At 37.1% G+C, this 21,636-nt stretch overlaps 1 long non-coding RNA gene across 2 annotated transcripts in view; it reads right to left on the minus strand.

Annotated features, from left to right (window-relative positions):
* LOC134730289 (uncharacterized) overlaps positions 1–16,376 on the minus strand; it is a 494,516-nt gene extending 478,140 nt beyond the window's left edge. Inside the window, exons 1-2 of one of the 2 annotated variants that reach the window (XR_010112022.1) lie at positions 16,256–16,376; positions 15,758–15,844 (exon numbers count right to left, since the gene is read on the minus strand). This is a non-coding gene — a long non-coding RNA (uncharacterized LOC134730289). The other variant, XR_010112021.1, reaches the window with a different exon arrangement.
* Between the last annotated feature and the right edge of the window lie 5,260 nt (positions 16,377–21,636).

Raw genomic sequence — 21,636 nt, forward strand, 5'->3', positions numbered from 1 at the left:
TCATGATCCACCCACCTGGGCCTCCCAAAGTGCTGAGATTACAGGCATGATCCCCCGCACCTGGCCTTAAATAGTCTTTTATACATTGTTGAATTCACTCCTCCCAGCTCATACTCACTTTCTAACTTCTAGAGACTTGAAACCTCTCTGTTTAAGATGCTTCCGCTCCATTTTGCTACACTGCCATGGTCTTGTTCCCACTTACAGACCATTTCTATTCACTCAATTCAATATCCTTGAATACCATTTTGAATAATTTTATCCACAGATAAGTACATTAACAATCATAAAATCATCTTCTATCTGCTTAACCTCCACCTTCCTGGAACAATGCCCTTTTTCTTCTCACTTATTCATCTTTCAAGTCTCTATTCAGGCATCACCTGTCCTCCAAGTGTCTTCCCTATCTCCCAATGGCAGGTGTCCCTCAGTGTCCTCCCATAGCCCCTTCTGGTTCTATCACAGAACTTTTCACAGTGTGCCTGACTAGTCTCTTTCCTCTCCAGGTCAGGAGGTCCTCCATAACAGAGGTAGAAATGTTTCTACACCACATAAAACAACACTGAATATTATTTGCTATCTGAAATGTTATTTGAATTAATGAAAAAAATGACTCAGGAAAATTGTCTAAGCAGTGTTTTCCAGAGAATGTTCTCTAGGATGAATTCTAGCCTCAAAAACTATTAAAATTGGGTTTGTTGCTCAAAAAAGTTTGGGAAATAATGCTATATATTATTTCTGTAAATATACAGTTCACATTTTGGCATATTAAAACTGTGAAACAAACTGAAGAAAAAAATTACCAAATGTTCTTAACTTGGTTTTTCCTAAACTTATTTAACTACAAAATTTTTTATGAAATAACAACTCACATCCTCTAGTCTAGTGCTTTAAGAAAGAAATTTTGGAAAATTTTGACTTAGTGTATAAAAATCTATAGAGTTCATAAAAATCTCTGGAGAGAGCGAGAGAGGGAGAAACACATCTTTAATCCATTTTACAGCAGATGTCAGAAAAAAGCATTAGGAACAATAGAGAACTCTATGAAATCTGGAACAAAATGAGACACTCTGAAAGGCAGACCACCTATGATCAAGGACGACTTTGAGGATGAGGACTGACCTTGGATTCCTGTGCTTAAGAAAATGGACATTGGAAACATTTTTGATGTATACCTCTCCTCGGGAGACAAGTTCAGGGCTTCCACAGGAATCTCACGTGTGCTTGCTACAGCCAGAGTATCCTGAATAGATTTTACCCTTTCACAGGCCAAGGCCAACCTGAAAAGGGCTGTTAGGCAGGTCTTCAGTTTTTACCAAAAGAAAAAGAATTCAGTCAAATACACTTTAAATTAGTCCAAGCTGAAAGTGACTTTCTAAAAAAAAAAAAAAAAATCACTTTTGACCCCTTCTAAGGGTAAATGCATAGACAAGTAAAAAAAATCAGTTCCCAGAATGGTGTTCTGATGACACTTCCAAATCAACTGAGGCCAGTGGAGGGATTTAAAGCATGTATTTGGAACATTCACACATTTGTTTGTATGTTTATGCTAGTGTAAGTTCTTTCAGTAGGTTGCCAAAAATAGAGATATATGCAATCAGATAATTCAACAGAGAATAGAGAGAGATTTTAAATGATTACAATTTACTTATAAGTTTGTGGGTGTGACTTTTTGTACATTATCATATGATTAAGGATTCTTTTCAAATTCCATGCCATGACATAAGTTTGGGCTAAATTTAGTCTAATTGTGATGTTTTCACTCATTCTTGACTTAGAAGTCTAGAACACTTCCTTCTGTAAGTGGTAAAATGGGTAATTCAGCATATTGCAGTACAAAGAACAATGATCTTGGAGGAAAGAAACAGTCTTTCTTTCCAGAGTAAGTGGACCATCAGTGAGTTATGTGTCTATGCACACTCACTTTCATCCTTCTGAGCCTTAGTTTTTTCCAACTCTAATATAGGAAGGCAGTAAATTAAACAGGTATGATACATTAGATTAAATTCTTGCAGCACCCAAAAGGACAAATATTGTATGATTCTACTTATATGAGCTACTTAGAGAAATTAAATCTGTAGAGACAGAACAAAGAGCGGTGATTGACAGAGTCTGGTGGGAAAGGGCAATGGAGAGTTATTTGTTAATCGATGCTGAGTTTCAGTTTGGAAAGATGAAAAAGTTCTGGAGATGGATAGTGGTGACAACTGCACAACATTGCAAGTATACTTAGTCTCACTGCATTGTACACTAAAAATGCTAAAAATGATAAACTTTATGTATATTTTACCACAATTTTTTAAATAAAAATTTTAAATGCCTATGAGGCCAGAGAAATAACGTAAATGAGAGAGGTAATTTGAGTATAATAAAATAAGGACTACTGGGTGTCAAATTGGAGAACCTATGTCTTGTTAATTTAACAAATGTTTACTGAGAAACTACAGGGTGATTCATGTGATAAATATGTATTGGGCATCAGCTCTTCCAGGTGTTCAGGTTGCATCAAGCAACAAAATGGTTCTTCATGAATCTTCACGGAATTTATATTTTAGCAAATGTATATAGAGGGCAATCTCTGTAGCTCTTGTCAACCATGGCCATGTGGGAAGGCTTGCTTAATGCTGCCAGATCTTCAAACTCTTAAAAGGAAGCCAGAAACCTAGTATTTTAGGTAAAGTATTTCCATATTTGAATGTTGGAAACAAATTCAATTATTTAAAAACACAGTGTGGGCCAAACATCTGTGGGCCAAATCCAGCCTTTGGGCTACCATTTGCAATTTCTAAAGGGAATTCTATTTAACATTCAATGATTTCACTTAAATCTAACGTGGTATAATTAGTCTGAAGTGCTTGTAGCTTTTTAAGACAATTTTTCAGGACAGCTCTTTTGTTAATATATTAACAACATTTTGCTTATTCTGTATTAAAGTAAAATTATATCCAAAAGGCAGGTCAAATGATGCTAGAATGCTACAAACAACTTTTCCCAAAATACAACATCACATCTATGTTTCTGGAACAACATAGCTTACTTCTATCTGACAGCACAATGACCAAGACCACCCTAGGCACGCATTATACAAACCTAATCTGTGTTTGTTGAGAAAAGAAACAGAATAAAATTTATAACCTTCACTCTAGTAACTTCTGGTGATTCATACTGATATATTTCAAATACCAGAACACTTTTTCATTATGCAGGTGGTGCTTTAAAACTTGTAATATAGATTTTAAAATACTATACATAAGAATCTTAAGCCCCTAAGACCCATTCATTAACTTTGTATTATCAAATATTTTAAAACCAATAATTTACCTCTCTGTGTGAGCTGAAGAAAATGCTAAGTACCTTCACCTTAATAAATTAAGAACTGATCCAACGGTTAAGACGGGTGTGTGTTCAAACTGTGTTATGTATTTTGTCAGGGTGATTTGGGTTATGAGAAATTCTTTATTGTACATTTTAAAGAATTACCTTTCCATAGGGAATCCAGTAATTTCTTTCTGTCATCCTCCCCCCTCTTCTCCAAGCCACCTACTAATCTAAGGCATTCTTGAACAAGAACCTTATGTGTTTTTTCATGCATGGTAGTATATTGGATAAATAAATGAAATGCATCTGGGGAATATGAAGTGGAAATTGAAGTGACTCATTAGGCAGCTGCATAGAATAGACAGAAAAGAAGTGGCAGGAAAATCTACCATGAAGATGCCTACGGTCATGCATACCATTTCCACTAGATAACTAGAGACAATGTAAAATAAAGCTCTGGGGAAGAATATAGAGCTTTAAGTTCTCAACTCTAGACACTAATAGAAGCAAAAAAATGCTAAAAACATAGATGCACAGATAAAATTGATACTAAAAACCATAGAATCTGAGACTGTGATCAATGGTCAGAACTAAAGCTGGGTGTATGAATGATTAAAACAAAAATGCTAGTAGTATTATGGAAAAGTCACTGATTAACAGGGGTTTGGGGCCACAAATCTTCTGTGTTTTACTTCGTTTCTTAGTCCTAAAATTTATGAGGAAGGTAGTATAACATGAAGTTTATGAAATATGGAGCTGAAAACTATGGGTTTAAATCTTAGCTTATACCTCTTCTATCTGGATGAATGAGTCTGTTTCCTAATCTAAAACTAAATGGGAATAATAATATAGACTGCATAAAGGTATTTTTGCCAGGATTCAATTATATTAATTTATGCAGTAGCATTATTTGAAACTAATATAGTTACGGTACTCACTTTATCACTTATTAGCTGTCTAGCATATGGAAAATATTTACTGTCTCTAAACCTCAATGTGTTCTTCTGAGAGATGGGCAAGATAATAACAGTATTTTGAGAAATTCATGATAGCTAAATATTTTACTTAAGAAAGAGAGGAAAGGCATTATGATATAAGAGACCATTAGCAAAATTAAGAGAAAGAGTATTCTAGATTTTCCAGCAAATGTAAAGCTAGCCTACGAGAATCCAGAAAATAAAAATAATGATAATTCGAGAAACACAGCATAGACTGTACTTGAATGGACTGGTATGCATCATCAGGCAGACTCCCTTTTGAAAACCTGCAGTTGACTTGGTAAACACTGCCATCCGATTACGCTTTCTAATTGCATAATCTTTCCAATCAAAGCATTTCCAAGGTGTGCCCACTTTCTAACAATTTAAGTAAAAATGTAGTTTGTATTAAGATCTTTTAAAATGAGACATCAACTCACACTTCTAGGCTTAGTTCCCATTTCTAAACCACCTCAAACTCCAAGCTATGTAGCCAGCAACAGAAACAAATGCTTGAGAAATTCAAGCTTTTGTACATATGCTGATAGATACCTTGCTTCAGTTAACAAAATGCTCCCATCTCCTCACTCATTCTCCAAATACTGAGGTCAATCGAGTGCCAAGTATGCAATAGGCAGTAGGAGAGATACTGCAGATATAAGAGTAAAGTGCTAATAAATATTTGCTTAATTTAATGACATCTTTAGCTCTAAAGATACTGTGCTTTAGTTATGCATTAAAAACAAGAGTAGTGAGATTTGAGTTTCATTTAGGCACATGTACTTGTTTTAAATGTACAGATGTATATTATTTAGAATTCCCCAAAGGGTCTTTGATGCTGTAACTTCTCTCTAGCAACAGTTGTTTTCTACTTTGAAAAGAAATAATATTTTATTTTTATTTTTTTTTAATATTTTTAAATTAATATATAAGGTGACAGTAAAATGTCTACACTATTTCTACACTGGCTTTCATTTTTAAAAAAACAAGAGATAATTATTTGTTTTTTGAAATACACTCCTCCAGAAAAGAACATAAAATAAACCTAGTACAAACAATGCTGTGTATAGAGACTAGAGTGCAGGTAAATTCAGTGAAACTTTGCTTTGCAACAGATAAGACAATCTTTTTGACTTAATGTAACTTTTTCATACATATTTTGTAATAAATCAAGTATACGAAATCACCTTGATTTTTGCCAACAGGGTTAATCAATGTTTCTTTGCAATGTAATATATTTCATCTCTCCATTTAGATTTTTCTAAGTCTAACACAAAACTCCCATATTATTAATAAAATGAGAAGTGCCTTAATATACTTTCATTTTTCCCTAAATTGTCTCACTGGAAGCTATCTATCTTTTTGCCTAACGTGGAATTTATAAATTTTTACACATAACAAAATGTAAGCAAGAAAATTTGTGTAAAAAAATACAACGAATATACTACAAAGTATCAAAAAATCTAGAAAAATGGGGTATTATATTTGTGTTTTCTTAGATTAACAATTGAACCCACTGCTTCAAACTTAGAGACACTTCATCTTAAAAAAGTGTCTAGAGTTTGAACAAAAACCATATTGAGCATATCACTGAAAATGTAACAAATATACATTAAAAAATAAGTTTATGCCGCCTGTAATCCTAGCACTTTGGGAGGCTGAGGCAGGCAGATCACCTGAGGTCAGAAGTTCCAGACCAGCCTGGCCAACATGGTGAAACCCCGTCTCTACTAAAAATACAAAAATTAGCCCAGCATGGTGGCATGTGCCTGTAATCCTGGCTACTCAGGAGGCTGAGGCACGAGAATCATTTGAACCCAGCAGGCAGAGGCTGTAGTGAGCTGAGATCACGCCACTGCACTCCAGCCTGGGTGACACAGTGAGACTGTGTCTCCAAAAAAAAAAAGAAAACAAAAAAAAAAAAACAGTTTATGCAATGTTTCCCAACATTGGACACTTTTTCTTGCTTTAGTGAGGTATAATTGACAAATGAAAGTTGTATATATCCTGAAGATTACTTTTAAATTCTTGAGTTATAATTGTTGATTTTTCTCCACATCTCCTTTACCTGAGCCCCAGAGAGCACTGTCACCATAAACAGCAACAGAGTGAGTGAGTAGCTATGAATACTAGACTTCTTTGAAAGATGACCTATTTCAATATGACATGCAAATGTGTAACACCATGGTCTGTGTCTTTCTTCACTCCTGGTAATAAATAAGCAACAATTTCAAATGTTATCTGGCAAAACAAAAGCATGTTGCCTTTCAAAATGTGCAAATATTTAGCAATGATGTTTAAAAATATTATGTATTAAATAAATGGAAAAATCAATATTTTCATCATTACTAGAAATATTTATCATTTTTAAATTATTGTTAAAAACTATACTTATATTTTATACATTATTATTTTAAAATTATACTTTTCCATTATATGGTAAGTAAATGAAAACTACAGAAATTTTATTTTCATTTTATGAAAACTACATATTTTCACCTAGGAGATAATAGTTATTAAAATATTTATATTTAATTAAAAGTTTCAATGAGAACTTATTTAAATGGAGTAATTGGATGATTAAATAGGATTCCAATTCGTATAATTGAATTTATTGACTTTACTTATCAATAACTGGAAACTATAAGTAGTAACTATATAAAATCAATCAATGATCTGGTGATAAAATTAAAGAGTTTAGTATTCTGATTCTTTTGTCTATAAGGAATCAACTGTATCATTTCTTTTTTGTCACAGAAGCTTTGGCTCTTACCATAAAGTTACAATCTACTTGGCCGTATTGGTGACTGTGAGGCACTGGGCCCATTCACATGTATAGCACTTCAGACATTTTTCAAAATATTCATAACATATGCAGGTTTCTAAGTTCTAAAAAATTCAGTCTCCAAAAAGCAGAAGACATGGCAAGAGAAAACATGTAACATCTCTTGTCTCTTTGCCCCATAAGAAACAGTAATACACGACTGGCCCTTTTAATAAATGGCCTCTATACTTCTGCTGATCTAGCAATGGGCTCAGGATGAAGATTGCCACAGTGCTCTGTCAGGTGCTGTCTGTCTCCTTTACACTCTCCCTACCGGCAACCTACTTAGATCTCTATCTCTATACCTAGAAACTTGAAACTGCCTCTTCCAAGTTTGGTGAAACCATCTATTTACAAATAACTGCAGAACAAAAGAACGACAGAAATATTTCTAAAAAGCACTTCTATCTACATCAATAATGGGAATAACTAGGAGAGAAAATAGGAAGCAGTGGTGCTTTAATTTCAAAATACAAAGAAGGAGAGAAAGGATTTTTTTTCTTTCAGAAGACATCTAGAGATGCCCATTGCCAAAAAGCAACCCATCAGAGTGTGTTTCCTGGACATTAGTTCCTCAGGATACTTTGTAGAAAAAGTTGTTCTACAGTTGAGTCACTCAGGAAAACAGTGCCTACAAAATACTCCCACTCTTCTGTCATACAATGCATATAAAAGCCAAAATCCTGCTTTAAATACAGCAGTATTTCAAATGCTCATCTAGCTAACCTGACATTTTGAAAACTCATTTGACTATGGGGCTTATTATGGACTCTGCTTGTGTCCCTCCAAAATTCATACGTTGTATTCCTGTCCTTCAAAGTGATGGTGTTAGGAGGTAGGGCCTTCAGAAGGTAATTAGATTTAGATTATGAGGGTGGGAGCCCCCATTATGGGATTAGTGCCTTTATAAGATGAGGAAGAGATGCTAGAGCTTCCCCTCTCCACTATTTGAGGAAAAAGGAAGAAGGTAGCAGTCTACAAGCCAAGGAAGAGGACCCTCATCAGAACTCGACCATGCAGCACCTTGATCTTGAAACTCCTGACACTGAAATTTGAAAAACATCTGTTATTTAAGCCGCCCAGTCTATGGTGTTTTGATATAGCAGCCTGAGTGGACTAAGACTGGGCTTTTTTTCCCCACATAATGCCTATTACATAGTAACAGAGAACATACTTCGGCAATATTAACACAGGCTTCCAAAAGGCTTTACATAGGACAGAAGCATAAATGTGTGCACTTTGAAAATTCATCACTCTGGCTATATTCTTAAAGAATTCTGGAAGGAAATCCTACAAGTTGTGGAGGTAGAATATACTAATGGAATAGATGATGGAGCAAGACGCATCAAAGACATTTCCAGGCTTTTTGGGTTGAACACCTAGGTAGGTGGCAATTGTCATTGACTGAGACAGGGAGAACTAAAGGAGGAAAGAGTTATAGGGGAAGATCAAGGTACAGTTCTAAGCAATAATAATAGTATTACATGCTATGTATACATATATCTTAATCAACAATGCCAAACCTGTCTCATCATTTTACTTACCTTGGAATATTTTTTAATATAATGTTCTGAGACCAATACACATATTTTTTCATGAGGACTAACATGGGGCCAGATAATTTATATTTCTCCAGAGCTTCTAAATTATTTCTGATGAGGAAAAAACCAGGCTTACCTCGCCTGATCTGGACTTAGTAAGTGCTTAATTAATATTGATTGAAAGGACCCTGTAATCCAAAGGAAGACAGGGTTAGAACCTTGCATTTTAAGAACTGGGAAGTAGGAAAACTATAGAGAGAGGAGGAAAGCCCACACAGACAAGATGCCTGAGATCTAATAGCTGATAAAACAATAGTTGAGCAGATCTTCATTTGCTTCCTCTGTAAAATAACCCCAAATGACCCTTCTGAGTCCAAAATTATATGTTTTCAAGATATTGCATGGGGACTGTTTGTGATGGGTAATTTTGGAGGGCTATGACCTCTTATTTTATCAGTGCAGTCAGCAAATTAAGGGGTAATTAGTGTTTAGTATAGGAGGAATATAGTTGAGGATGCATAACCGCTCAGATGTATTCTATCTGACATCAATTTATAGAGTTCAAAACACTACCCATGCAAGAGATATTTTAATTGTTCTCACTACCATAATGTTCCAAATGTTCCACCATGTTTGCCAAAACAATTTGTATGACAAGGGTCTCTAACTTCTAGGAGAGAAGCAATTTACTTCAAGATTTTGCTGGATCCATGGTGAAAGCCACTTATACTACTTGGATGCCTCTTCAGTAAATTCAAGATCCAAGATGCCTTTGATCATCAAGTTGCTGTGAATAGTTCAAAGGAAACTGGAGGAAGAGAAGATTCCCTCAGTCCTAAGGGCACTCTATCTACAATAAAGGCCAAGAAAGGGAATATTGAAGTTGAGTCAGGCCAAGGTGGAGGTTCACATTGTCACCATAGCCCTGGCTCAAGCAGGAATTATCTTTCAAGTTGTATTCATTTATTCAACATATTTTGTGAACTTACTCTATCAAAGATACTAGGTTAAATGTCTCTAAAATCTCCTGTCTTTAAGTATATCAACACCCTATCCTCTAAAAATATGTAGACTTTCAAAACAGAACAACAAAACCAACTACTGAGCCAGGAGGATATGGTAAGAATAGTACTCACCACTCCATTTTGAATTTTGTGTTCAAAGCAATGCTTTTATTTTTCTTCTTAATTTGCTTTGGGTAAGCTATGCCTAAGTTCTTTCTCATCTCCTGCAGGATGAAAATGTTTACAGCAATGTACCCAGTCACTACCAAACAATTTAGCTGTCTCATGGAATTCATTAAAATGTGACTTTTACCTGCTCTTGATTATTTCAAGACCCTCCCCTACTTTCCAAATCTTTTCTTTTCTTTTCTTTTCTTTACCAATAGTCAGATGAATTCAACATGAAGCGCCTGCTACGCAGCTGTGTCTTGATTTACGCATAACTATATATCTCATTTGGTTCCTTCTGCTGAAATTATGTGTTCTTACCTATGATATCAGCACAGACCCTATTCCAGACCTTTTTTCTCCTCTACCAATACATTCCTAACATTTATAGTACTAGAATTTGTCACACTTCCAAATTGGATTACCCACTCCTAATTATTTAAAAATACTCTGTACTTTGAAACATGACATTTTACTAAATTATGAGCCTTACAAAACCAATGCTAACTAGGAAAACATCAGATATTAAAATATATATTTTTCAATACTGGGTTATGATCTTCTGGGAAACAAATTTATAAGGATCATCTGGCTGCAAAATGTGATTTTAGGTTTGGAACACTGGAGGCATTTAGCATATTTTTGGTATATGCACTATGAAAATTAACATGGAGAGAGTTCTCAGGACCTCAGATCATCCCAAATGTCAGAAAATCAATCAGAGCTCTACGGTGTTGGAAAAGCTAGTCTAAAATTACCCATATTGCTCCTGATAATAAAAGTGACACTGTGGCAAAAATTATTTCAAAATAGTATTTATTCATTATTACACACCACTACTAATTACTAAAAGTTCACTGTAGCTCTTCAACTCCTAGAATTTTACAAATCACTGTTGTAACTATATCCGTTTCTGAGCTATCTCTTCCATATTGTGTTACAGTTTACAGGTGTTATTCTTTTCTTATTAATGTATTCAAAACATCTTTAAATACCTTATAAAGTAGCATCCGATGAACTTTAATACCACTAAGTTAACTTTTTTTTTTCTTTTGAGATGGAGTCTCGCTCTGTCGCCCAGGCTGGAGTGCAGTGGCGCGATCTCAGCTCACTGCAAGCTCCGCCTCCTGGGTTCACGCCATTCTCCTGCCTCAGCCTCCCAAGCAGCTGGGACTACAGGCACCCACCACCACGCCCGGCTAATTTTGTTTTTGTATTTTTAGTAGAGACGGGGTTTCACCATGTTAGCCAGGCTGGTCTCAATTTCCTGACCTCCTGATCCGCCCGCCTCGGCCTCCCAAAGTGCTGGGATTACCGGCGTGGGCCACCGCGCCCGGACCCACTAGGTTAACTTTAACATTGTTATACCTAAAAGAAACAAAACGCTTCTGGCCATCTTAAAACTATAAAAATAAATGGGAAAAAAGGTGTTTTCAAGTACCAGCAGTGGGGGCGAGGGTGCTTTCTGGGGATCAAGAGTAAAAGCAGTCAGTAATAAGAGGAATCAAATAATAATTCTAGTACAAACGTTCTTAGGAGACAGAGCCATGATAAATTTTATAAGACTAACTTAAAAGGTTACTATTTTCATCTATTTTCTGTCACTGTTTTCTGTAAATAAAAATATCATTGTTACTGTTGATCAAAATCCAATTTGGTGAAACAGTCACTGAAAATCCAAAGTGGATACCACCTATAACTTTGTTAAAGAAAGGAAGCTAGTGCAAGTATATTAAAAGCCATACAAATTGCTAGCAACTTTAACAAAAACTAATTGTTCAAAAAAACGGACAAAAGGAAGGGAGGAAAGAAAGAAGGAAGGAAGAAAGGACGAAAGGAAGAAAAGAAGGAAGGAAAAAAGTAAGGAAGGAAACAACTAGTTATTGAATCTTTCTGTAACACACAACCATACTCATTTTGATTCATCCACAAACGCCAAGTTCATATTTGACCTTCTGCAGTGATAAACACCTCTAAACTTTAGGTTTCTTTGATATAAAATCGCCAAAATAGCAAAAAAAAAATCTTATTTATAAATTGTGTATAACTGATCAATATTTTAATATAGCACATCAAGAAATCTCTAGAATGTGGAAAAATAATAAAAAGAAAACAATTTTGTCTTTTTATCAGAAAGAAAGATTTATCTACTTTTGCAACATATTTATAATCTTTATTTAGAGACAAATACCAATTTTTTTTTTTTTTTTTTGAGACAGAGTCTCGCTCTCTTGCCCAGGCTGGAGTGCAGTGGCATGATCTCCATTCACTGCAAACTCCTCCTCCCGGGTTCACACCATTCTCCTGTCTCAGTCTCCTGAGTAGCTGGGACTACAGGCGTGTGCCACCATGCCCAGATAATCTTTTGTATTTTTAGTAGAGACAGGGTTTCACCGTGTTAGCCAGGATGGTCTCCATCTCCTGACCTCATGACCCGCCCGCCTCGGCCTCCCACAATGCTGGGATTACAGGTGTGAGCCACCGCGCCCGGCCCAAAATATTTTTTAAAGCCAAATACTTTATGGAATTATTGTTCTGTGGTCTATTCTTGATACTATAAAATGCACCTTTATGTTTCAGTTTACATGTAATAAACATTCAGTTCCTAATCCAAACATGAAATATGTCATCTGAGAACATGTGTTTTGACAAGTTGTGCCTTTTTTAAAATTAATGTAGAGTTAATCAAACAGTACATGGCATTTACTAAATGGGAAAATCAGAAATTCTGCCTATGGATAATATAAACTTTATGCTGAAAATATAATAGTATATAATCTAAAGTAAGCTTTTATATATCACACACAACTACACATTATTATTAATATTCTAAAACAGAGTTTCCCAGATTATATACCATTGTGGAAGTGGTTTCCCAGTTTTTCCCTTCCAACTATTGGCAGGCGTTGCCTTAGACAGTCACTGTCTTTTTAAGGTACTTCATGACCTTTGAAAATTTGACTACTGAACTCATAAACTATATAAACTATCCCAAACAAATGGAGAGTAAAGAGGTATCTTCAACTTGTTATATCTAAGAAAACTATCAATACCCAAATAATTCAGCCAGTCAATGCCACTTTTGTATACTACATACTTTCAGATTTCTTAGGACCTAGATTTCTGTAGTTTGGCCCCAAGTTATTGATATTTTACCAAGTACATGCAGAAAATAGCAACCAGTATGATGACTTTTCTATAAGAAAATTAGTATATTACATAAATATCAAGTAGAAAAGTTTAAATTCCCCAGAGAGTTTTAAGAAAAAAAAAATTAATATCCTAAAGTTAGAAGAATTATTCACATTAATAAAACTCAAACTGTTTAAAACACCCTTTATTGTGACAGAAGAAAGCAATTCCACACTGACCAGGGACATCACTAACAGAAACATTTAATTACTAGCCCAATTCTTCCCATTTTTAAACTATTCCTCCGAAGTCCACCTCTTTACAAGTTTTAATATGTTTATGTTACTCTCAACCTCTCATCTATACTCTCATCCTCTCATCTACAACAGTGCCAGGGAGATAGTAGCAACTCAACAAATATTTGCTGAAGGAAAACAATGAATACAATAAACAAAATTATCACATACAGACTGTTCTTCAAATGTTGAGAAGAGGTACTATTTTTGTCACAAAGACCTAGATTTGAGGCAAGAATTTTATAGTCTTGGAAGCTACTCTGTATGACATTGGCATTGTCCCTAAGGATGCCTCTCCTAACGTCCAACCTGTGGGAAAGGATCACAGGATCAGGCATGATGCACCCTGCCACTTCCACTGTATGAGACAAGGTTATGGGAATTTTTCCAGGCCTCTGAGTCTTGTCAGATCTCGAAGAGAGCATCCATCCTCACCTGTAGACTAAACCCCATCTTATTTAGTAATAACCATCATTTATTAAGTGGTAACTTTGAACCAAGGACTGCTATAGTATATTATATGCAGATACAGTGATTATTACCTCATGCAACAGAAAAGAAGCTGGCCTTAGAGTTCTGAATAACATTTTCCAAAGTCACAATATTACTATTAAATAGTGGAACGAAGTTTCAAACTCAAGTCTGGTTATCCTGCTTATTCCATGCTGCATCTTATTTATTTTCTAATTATAAGTGCGAAAGGGAAAAACACTTTCGGCTTCCAAAATATAGCACATATAGAAATGTGTAAAGTCACAGTATCGAAAGACCAAAAAATGAAAAGGAATTCTGAGTTATATTAATTATCACATATTATAACTATACATGCATACACATACAAACATTGTCATGGACAGTTTTACAGGCTAGCCAGGCTTGGCTAGGCTATAGTTCCCAGGTATTCAATAAACATTAAGCATTGTTATAAAGGTATTTAGGACATGTGATTAAAGTCTGTAATCAGTTGATTCTTAAGCAAGGAGATTATCCTAGAGAATCTGCATGGGCCTGATTCAGTCAGCTGTAAGCCCTTAAGAGCAGGGCTGCGGCCTCTCTAACGAGAAAGAAATTCTGGTGTGGATTGATGCGTCAGCCTGAACCTGAGAATTCAGCCTTCCCTTTCTGATGGCCTGCCCTAAGGATTTTGGACTTGGCTACCAACCCTCACAATCATGCAAACCAATTCCTTGCAAAAGCTCACTTAGTATTTCCCTCCTACTTGTTCTGTTTCTCTGGTTGAAGCCAGACTGATACATGAATCTCCTCCAGTAACTATTAGCAGCTGTGATTCTTAATATTGCCTTAGTAATAATTTACTTTAAATGCCATAGACACTAGCTAGCTGATCACCAAACTCATTTACTCTTCCTCCTGGACACACATACAGACCACATTTCCCAGCAGCCTCTTAAGTTAGATTGACCACGCGAGTTCTGGCCAATGGTATGTGAATAAAAGTGGTAGCCACTATTTCCAGGCTTTGCCTATACAATCTAACATTTGTAATTCCCACTTTCTTCCCTTTCTGTTGTAATTTTACAAGCCAGGTGTTGAGAGGCAGATCTGATATTAGGAAATTGGTTAATGAATCAGTATTTTCAAGAAACTTACTTGCCAGTCAGGAATTCTTGTTTTGGACTTCTGATGGCAGTGGCTGCCCATCTTGAGAAGCTGCTCTGAAGACGCTGGCTGCAGCAGGGAAGGCAAGGCCAGAGCTGCGTGCTCCGTAGAGTGGGCAGGAGCCAGGAACAGGAAGGAGCCCCAACCCCTTCCGAGTTGGTAGGCTGGAAGCCCCTCCCTACTATGCACAGCTGTAGCTCCAGACCCAGGCATTTCCTGCGCTCTTGGGAGCCACAGAAAGCTCCCCTGCCGCTGCAGGCTTCAAAGTGCCTGCTCCCACTGCCTGGCCTCTTCCTGCTCCCGGTGCCTGTTCCAGGTGCAGAGCAAAGTTGAGGCCAAGCCCAGGTGCTGTTGCAACCCAGCTGGGTGTGTGAGCGCTTGGGGTGGCACTGACATGTCAGCCCCCTGCCACCGTGGCCCCCTCTGGACTTTGGGTGCCAACGAGCATGGGGGCACTGAGCCAGCTCGCTGCAGGCCTTCAGGCGCTCCTCAGCACAAACAGCCTGGGCGCCATGAATATGATTGATGGTGGCAAGCGGCAGACAGGCTTCTGGGCAGAAAGGGGTGGATCCTCAGTGAAGCCCTACCTTCAAGCGAGGGACTGCCCAAAGCATGGGGGCTGGGCTGTCAGTTCAGGGTGGAATCCACAGACCAGAGTGAGAACTTAAGGTGTTTTTTCCAGGCCCACCCATGGCTGCCCATAGACCAATCAGCACATATTTCCTCCCCTCTGAACCCTTAAAAACCCTGACTCAGCCAGACTCCAACAGATGTGCGGACAACCTGCCTGTGGGTAGGAGTTACACACTCTGGGTCTCCTCTCTGCGGAGGGCTGCACGGACATCGGAAGACGTGCCTGTGGAAAGGAACTACTTACTTCCGGTTTCCTGAGAGCTGTTCTGTCGCTCAAGGAAGCTCCTCTTCGCCTTGCTCACCCTCCAATTGTCTGCATACTTCATTCTTCCTGCACACAGCGACAAGAACTCAGGACATGCCAAATGGCACGACTGAAAGAGCTGTAACACAAACAAAGCTGAAACACCACCCCCTTCCACCCACTCATCATGTCGTGGGCAAGGAGAAGATCTGTGGGCCTTCAGAGATCTCAGACACAGGGGCTCCCCAAAGCCAGGGCTGTGACACCCCCTTTGGGGCTCTGCGGTTCCTGGCATCTCCAAGCTTCCAGGCACCACTGCGTCACCACGTTTCCCTCATCTAGACACAGATGCCCACAGAGGAAGCCATGTGTTGTATATTTAGCACAGCCGCAGCCTTGCATGGAACCGGCACCTGTGCCTGCGCGTGGAGGTGCCCACCCGCCGCAGCAGCCAGCATGCCTGGCTCTGCGCAGTGGCTGGGCCCCGCTCTCACTCACCCACACACCCCTGCCGCTCTGCATCTGGCTCGCCCTTAGCAGGTATGGGATCCAGGCTGGTAATGTGAGCTGAGCGCAGCCTGCCGGTCCGAGTGAGAGGAACAAACCCAGTGGGCTGGAGTAATACTCAGGCAGAAGGCGCCGCTGGCCACAGAGGTTTCCGGCTGGCGAAGCCACAACCCCAAGGATCCCGTGACACTTCCATTGTGTTAAGTCACTAAAATTGTGGTATTTATATTTTATATAAGTTATATTACCTTAACCGGCACAAGCACTTTACATTTTTTCCCATAATATGAATATTCCAGTTTATTACCAACAAAAGCTTGAAGTATCTATCACCGTTTTATATATCCTTTGACTGAATAGTGTAAAGTTCAGTGATATTTAGCCTATCTTATCACTTACCAAGATGCCAATAATTTTCAAAGAACTAAAACACTCTGAAATGTAATGAAGACCAAGATTATTGAAATAATCTAGATCCTTGAAAAATACATAATTTTATCCTACAGAATAGTTTTTAAAGCATTTTTTTAATTAAAGTGCAGCTTATGCCATACAGAGCTAAGAAAAATAATGCAACAGACTTCAGATAATTTACCATGTCAGGAATGTCTGCTTGCTGTCCTTATGTATTTTAACCTAATAAATCTAAGATCTATTGTGTTTCAAGAGAAATTAGTGATTTGCTATTGGTGAAGAAAATAATATAGTATGTAAAATTTGAATAAAAAAATGTACTTCACAGGGAATTTAAGGCTATTCATATCTTAAACTATCTTGAATGTGAACCCTGACAATAGAAACTATATTTTTTAATTGACACATTGTAATTGTACATATTTATAGAGTCCAATTTGAGGGTTTGATACACATATCTGTTGTGTAATGATCTAATTATGGTAGGTAGTATATCCATCACCTCTTGCATTTATCATTTCTTTGTGGTGAGAATATTCAAAAGCTTCTCCCTCTCTATTTTGTAATATACAACACTTTACTGTTAACCACAGTCATATTACTGTGCAATAAACACCAGATAATACAATTAGAAGTAACATTATTTCTGCTGTGGCCCTGCCACCTTGTGTTCTCTTCTTAAGCACACAAGTAATTTCAGCTTCTTCATCTTCTTATTTTTTTAATGAGACATGTTATAAAAGCTTATGAATCAAGGATTTCAGATATTTTGCTTTAATAAAAAGAAAACTCAAAAATTACTTCTTGCCTTTGGCTGCATCTCAGTATGTACAAAGAAGTAGAAATTTAATGCAAGCATCAAGACCCGAATAATCCTGTTATTGAAGGGGAAAAATAGAGATGAAATGATCCAGATTTGCTGTGCATATTGGTCACATTTTTCAGATAATTCCTCAACTCCACTTTTACTGGATCCCATTGTTTAACTCTGTAGCCTTTATAAAGTGCCTAGAAACTCAGGAGATAAGTTAACTCAGCACTCTTAAGATCTCTGACTCCAGACAATGTATTCTGGTGGAAAGCCAGGTTTTAAGTCCTTAGGGCAGGCTTTAGGGATAAAATGATAGAAGAGGAGACAGAAAAAAAAAAGAGGGTTATAATCACTCATACAAAAAAGAGAAATGAGGAGAAGTATTGGCTCTCAAAATAAAAGGTGGATTCAATCAAGTGTATTCAAAACTATGGTAAGGGAAAATGAGCTCAATTCGAGGGAATACAATCAGTCCTGTAGATGACAAGCGTTGATTTGAAGAAAACATTCTTAAACTATATCATTTCTTGTTAAATAGCATATTGAAAAGCTGATTAAAAAAAAAAAAGGAAAGGATTCCATCAGGGTCAGAGTTTTTAACTACCTGATACAGTCCAATTCTAAAAATACAAATGTAGCTATAAATAAGGAGCAATTGATTTCTAAATATATAATTGATGTTGGAAGATTCAGTGTTTGCTGATCAAAAACATATCCACACACATCTCTGCAACATAACTGTAAACCTCAGTTGCAAATACAAATACTTTAACTGCCACATACAATTTTATCTCAGTAAAATAGTCATAATATTAACTCTGAAGAGCTATATCTCTCTACAGAAGAACCTGAAAACCAGCTAAATGCCAAACTCAGATTAAAAACATATTTTTGTACCTTGTTGGTAAACCTCAATAAATATGTTTCTCATAATCCATCAGTATTTAATTAACATATGGTAACTGTCCTATTAAAGCTAAATGAAATCCTTATTTGAAAGATAAAGTGCAACTGCAGCTTCTTTTCATGTAAATTATAACTATTGACAAAGACTGAAAAGAAATCTCAATGCAAACTATCTCAAGCGATTATATAGTTTGATTTAGGAGAATGGAAACTTGGAAACCAAAAGAAAGCAAAACTTGAAGGGTGGGAGTTGACACGCATCAATAATTTCTTTTTGGCCTATAAATTTTTTCGTGTTTTATTTTACACTTACTCCATGAATTCAACTGTATTCATTCAGATATCCAAATAGAATTTAGTATCTAAAAATGTTTATGTGCTTTCCTCCTCCCTAGCAACCCAACTGCTTTTGACTGCCTCCCAGAAAATGTGCCATTTTTCCTTCTGTTTATTTCTCTGGTATATCAGCATTCATCTGTGTGAGTCTGCTTTCATGGAAGTCTTTCAGTATTCCACGCAAGGTTTTGCTGGGGGAAGGAAGGGTTCTCACTGACAATCATGTGTAGTAGACCAAGGCTGAAGGTTTGTAGTAAGAACCAAACATTAGGACCGTCTCTTGTCTGGGAGCTCTGAGAATGTTTATAGTATATTCTGTTAGGAAATGTCTGCAGGAAGGAAAGTCCCCAATAAAGTTTGTTTGGAATTAGTTGTAACCTCCTGGTTTGAGGATATTGTGCTATTTGAGGATGACATCAGGTAGGAATAAAAGACAGAAATAAGACCAAAAATGTGTTTTACTTTCTTTATAGGCAGCCAAGAATAACTTGCTCTGCATGATCATGGAACCACTTCAATAAAATGTTTAAATCTCAGGATTTTATGCATAATAAACCCACAGGAGCATTTAAGCCCTGAACAACCTCCTTTTCTTAAGCCAACCACATAAATCACCACTGCACAAATCATAGATTATGTGTACCTGAAAAATATGTTCAAACAAGTATTAACAGGTATGATATATTACATATCATTTATTCTTTTGAATGGGCTTGATAAGAATAACCGGGTACTTGAATCCCTCCTATAATATCAGAGCCCTTTATTATTGACATCATCTTGTGCCAGAGAAACAAGAAACAAAATGATTGGCTTGAACAGTATGTGTTCTTTGATATAATTGTGATATAATTGTCAGAAATAGCTTTAAAACAGAAAAATGACCAAAAAATTAAAAAGAATCAACATACTGTTTCAGAATTAATTATAAAGCTACCACACGATAGTAAATGGAACCAGTTATTTTATAAGTAAAATGTGACATGGGTGATTAAGATGGTCCTACGAACGGTAATATCTGCACTTCCCATTACCCAAAGAATCTCTTTAGTTCAACTGAAGAAATATACTAAACCAACATACACTATGAGAATTAGATATAATTTAATAAACACTACAGTCAAAACCAATTCCTACCCTCCAAACAGATAAACCAGAGTAAGCTGAAGTAGATTTGAGATACATCTGCAGATTTCTTGACATAATGTAGCTCAACTCCACTATATAAAGAAAATAATGATGTTGGATTATATAAAATTTGGCTGGCCTCATGCGTTCTGCATGAAAAGGCCTCATTCATACTTTGGGAGGCTGAGGTGGCAGGTCACCTGAGGTCAGGAGTTCGAGACCAGCCTGGCCAACATGGTGAAACCCCATCTCTACTAAAAATACAAAAATTAGCCTGGTGTGGTGGTGGGTGCCTGTAATCCCCCCAGCTACTCAGGAGGCTGAGGTGGGAGAATAGCTGAAACCCAGGAGGCAGAGGTTGCAGTGAGTGGAGATCTCACCATTGCCCTCCAGCCTGGAGGACAGAGCAAGACTCTGTCTCAAAAAAAAAAGAAGAGAAGAGAGACAAGAAAAGAAAAGAAGGAAAAGGAAAGACAGGAAAGGAAGGAAGGAAGGAAGAGAGAGAGAGAGAAAAAAAGAAAAAGAAAGAGAAAGAGAGAGAAAAGAAAGAGAGAGGAAGGAAGGGTGGAAGGAAGGAAGGAAGGAAGGAAGGAAGGAAGGAAGGAAGGAAGGAAGGAAGGAAGGAAGGAAGGAAGGAAGGGCAGGCCTTATTTTGAAGAAAGCAAGCACCTTATCCAGCCAGTCAAACATTAAGTTGCAGGGGAAATGGAATAACCAGGGGCAGGAGAGTTCATAAAGTTATCAAACAGCGAGAAAGGAGCTACAGGATTCCCTGGGCATTCAAGAGACTGCAGGAGAACTCTGCCTTGGAGTAAGAAATACTGAAAGACACAGGGAAGCCATGAATAGGACAAAGATGGCCCAAAGGAAACTTCCTCCCTCTCATTTTGGGGTAGAGCCCATGCTATTCCAGATCAATCTAATTTTAGGTTATTTTCTACTGCTTACACTAGTCTTAAATTATTTTTTTTTCTAAATTACCTCCACTTACCCTGTCTCTTTTATAAAGATGAAGGAGGGAAAAGATGTCAATGTATTTTCAATTCCTTAGAATGAAGACTCTCAATAAAGAACATTATTTTTGGTTCTGCTATTATAATTCCACTGATTCTTTTGAGAATATCTTGAATATATTCATCTAATTATCACAGAGAAAAACATATCATGACTTGGATAGCTTCTTCTGCCTAAGCCAATCTTTAATTTTCAAAATCAATGCAAGTCCTTCAGAAGGTCATATATTCAAGGCAGCCGTGGTATCACGACAGGAAATTCACAGAGTAAGCCTGATATCTGAAGTGTACTCTATGCTTTGCCCTTGAAGATGTGATCTATAAATAATAGTTCTCTCTGGGTATAGCTTAACACAAAGACTTCCAGCCCTATCCTATGTTTGAGAGCTGTTGCACTTCCTTAAGCAAGTGCATATACTCATCTTCCCATTGTTGCTACAACAACAACAACAAAAAAAGGCGTAAACATGAAAGGAAGACTCCATATGACTATACATGTGCCAAATTGAACTCCAGGAAAATCCAAGCCTCTACATATAAAGCCCCACCCAGCTGCTCACTTTGCTAGTTCTTACGTAGGAAGGAACAACCTCACCACTTTCCTCACACCCACCCAAATTCAAACCCACTCACAAACTTCACAGGGTGCTTAAAAGACTCATTTCAATTCTCAGATTATAAGTAGGAAAAATAATTAGACTGTATCTATCCTCTTCACTACAGTTTTGTTCCTGAGAACAGACAGAGGTCCAGAGTCAAACATT

Source organism: Pan paniscus, chromosome 3, assembly GCF_029289425.2.
Source record: "Pan paniscus chromosome 3, NHGRI_mPanPan1-v2.0_pri, whole genome shotgun sequence".
Lineage (NCBI taxonomy): Eukaryota > Metazoa > Chordata > Mammalia > Primates > Hominidae > Pan > Pan paniscus.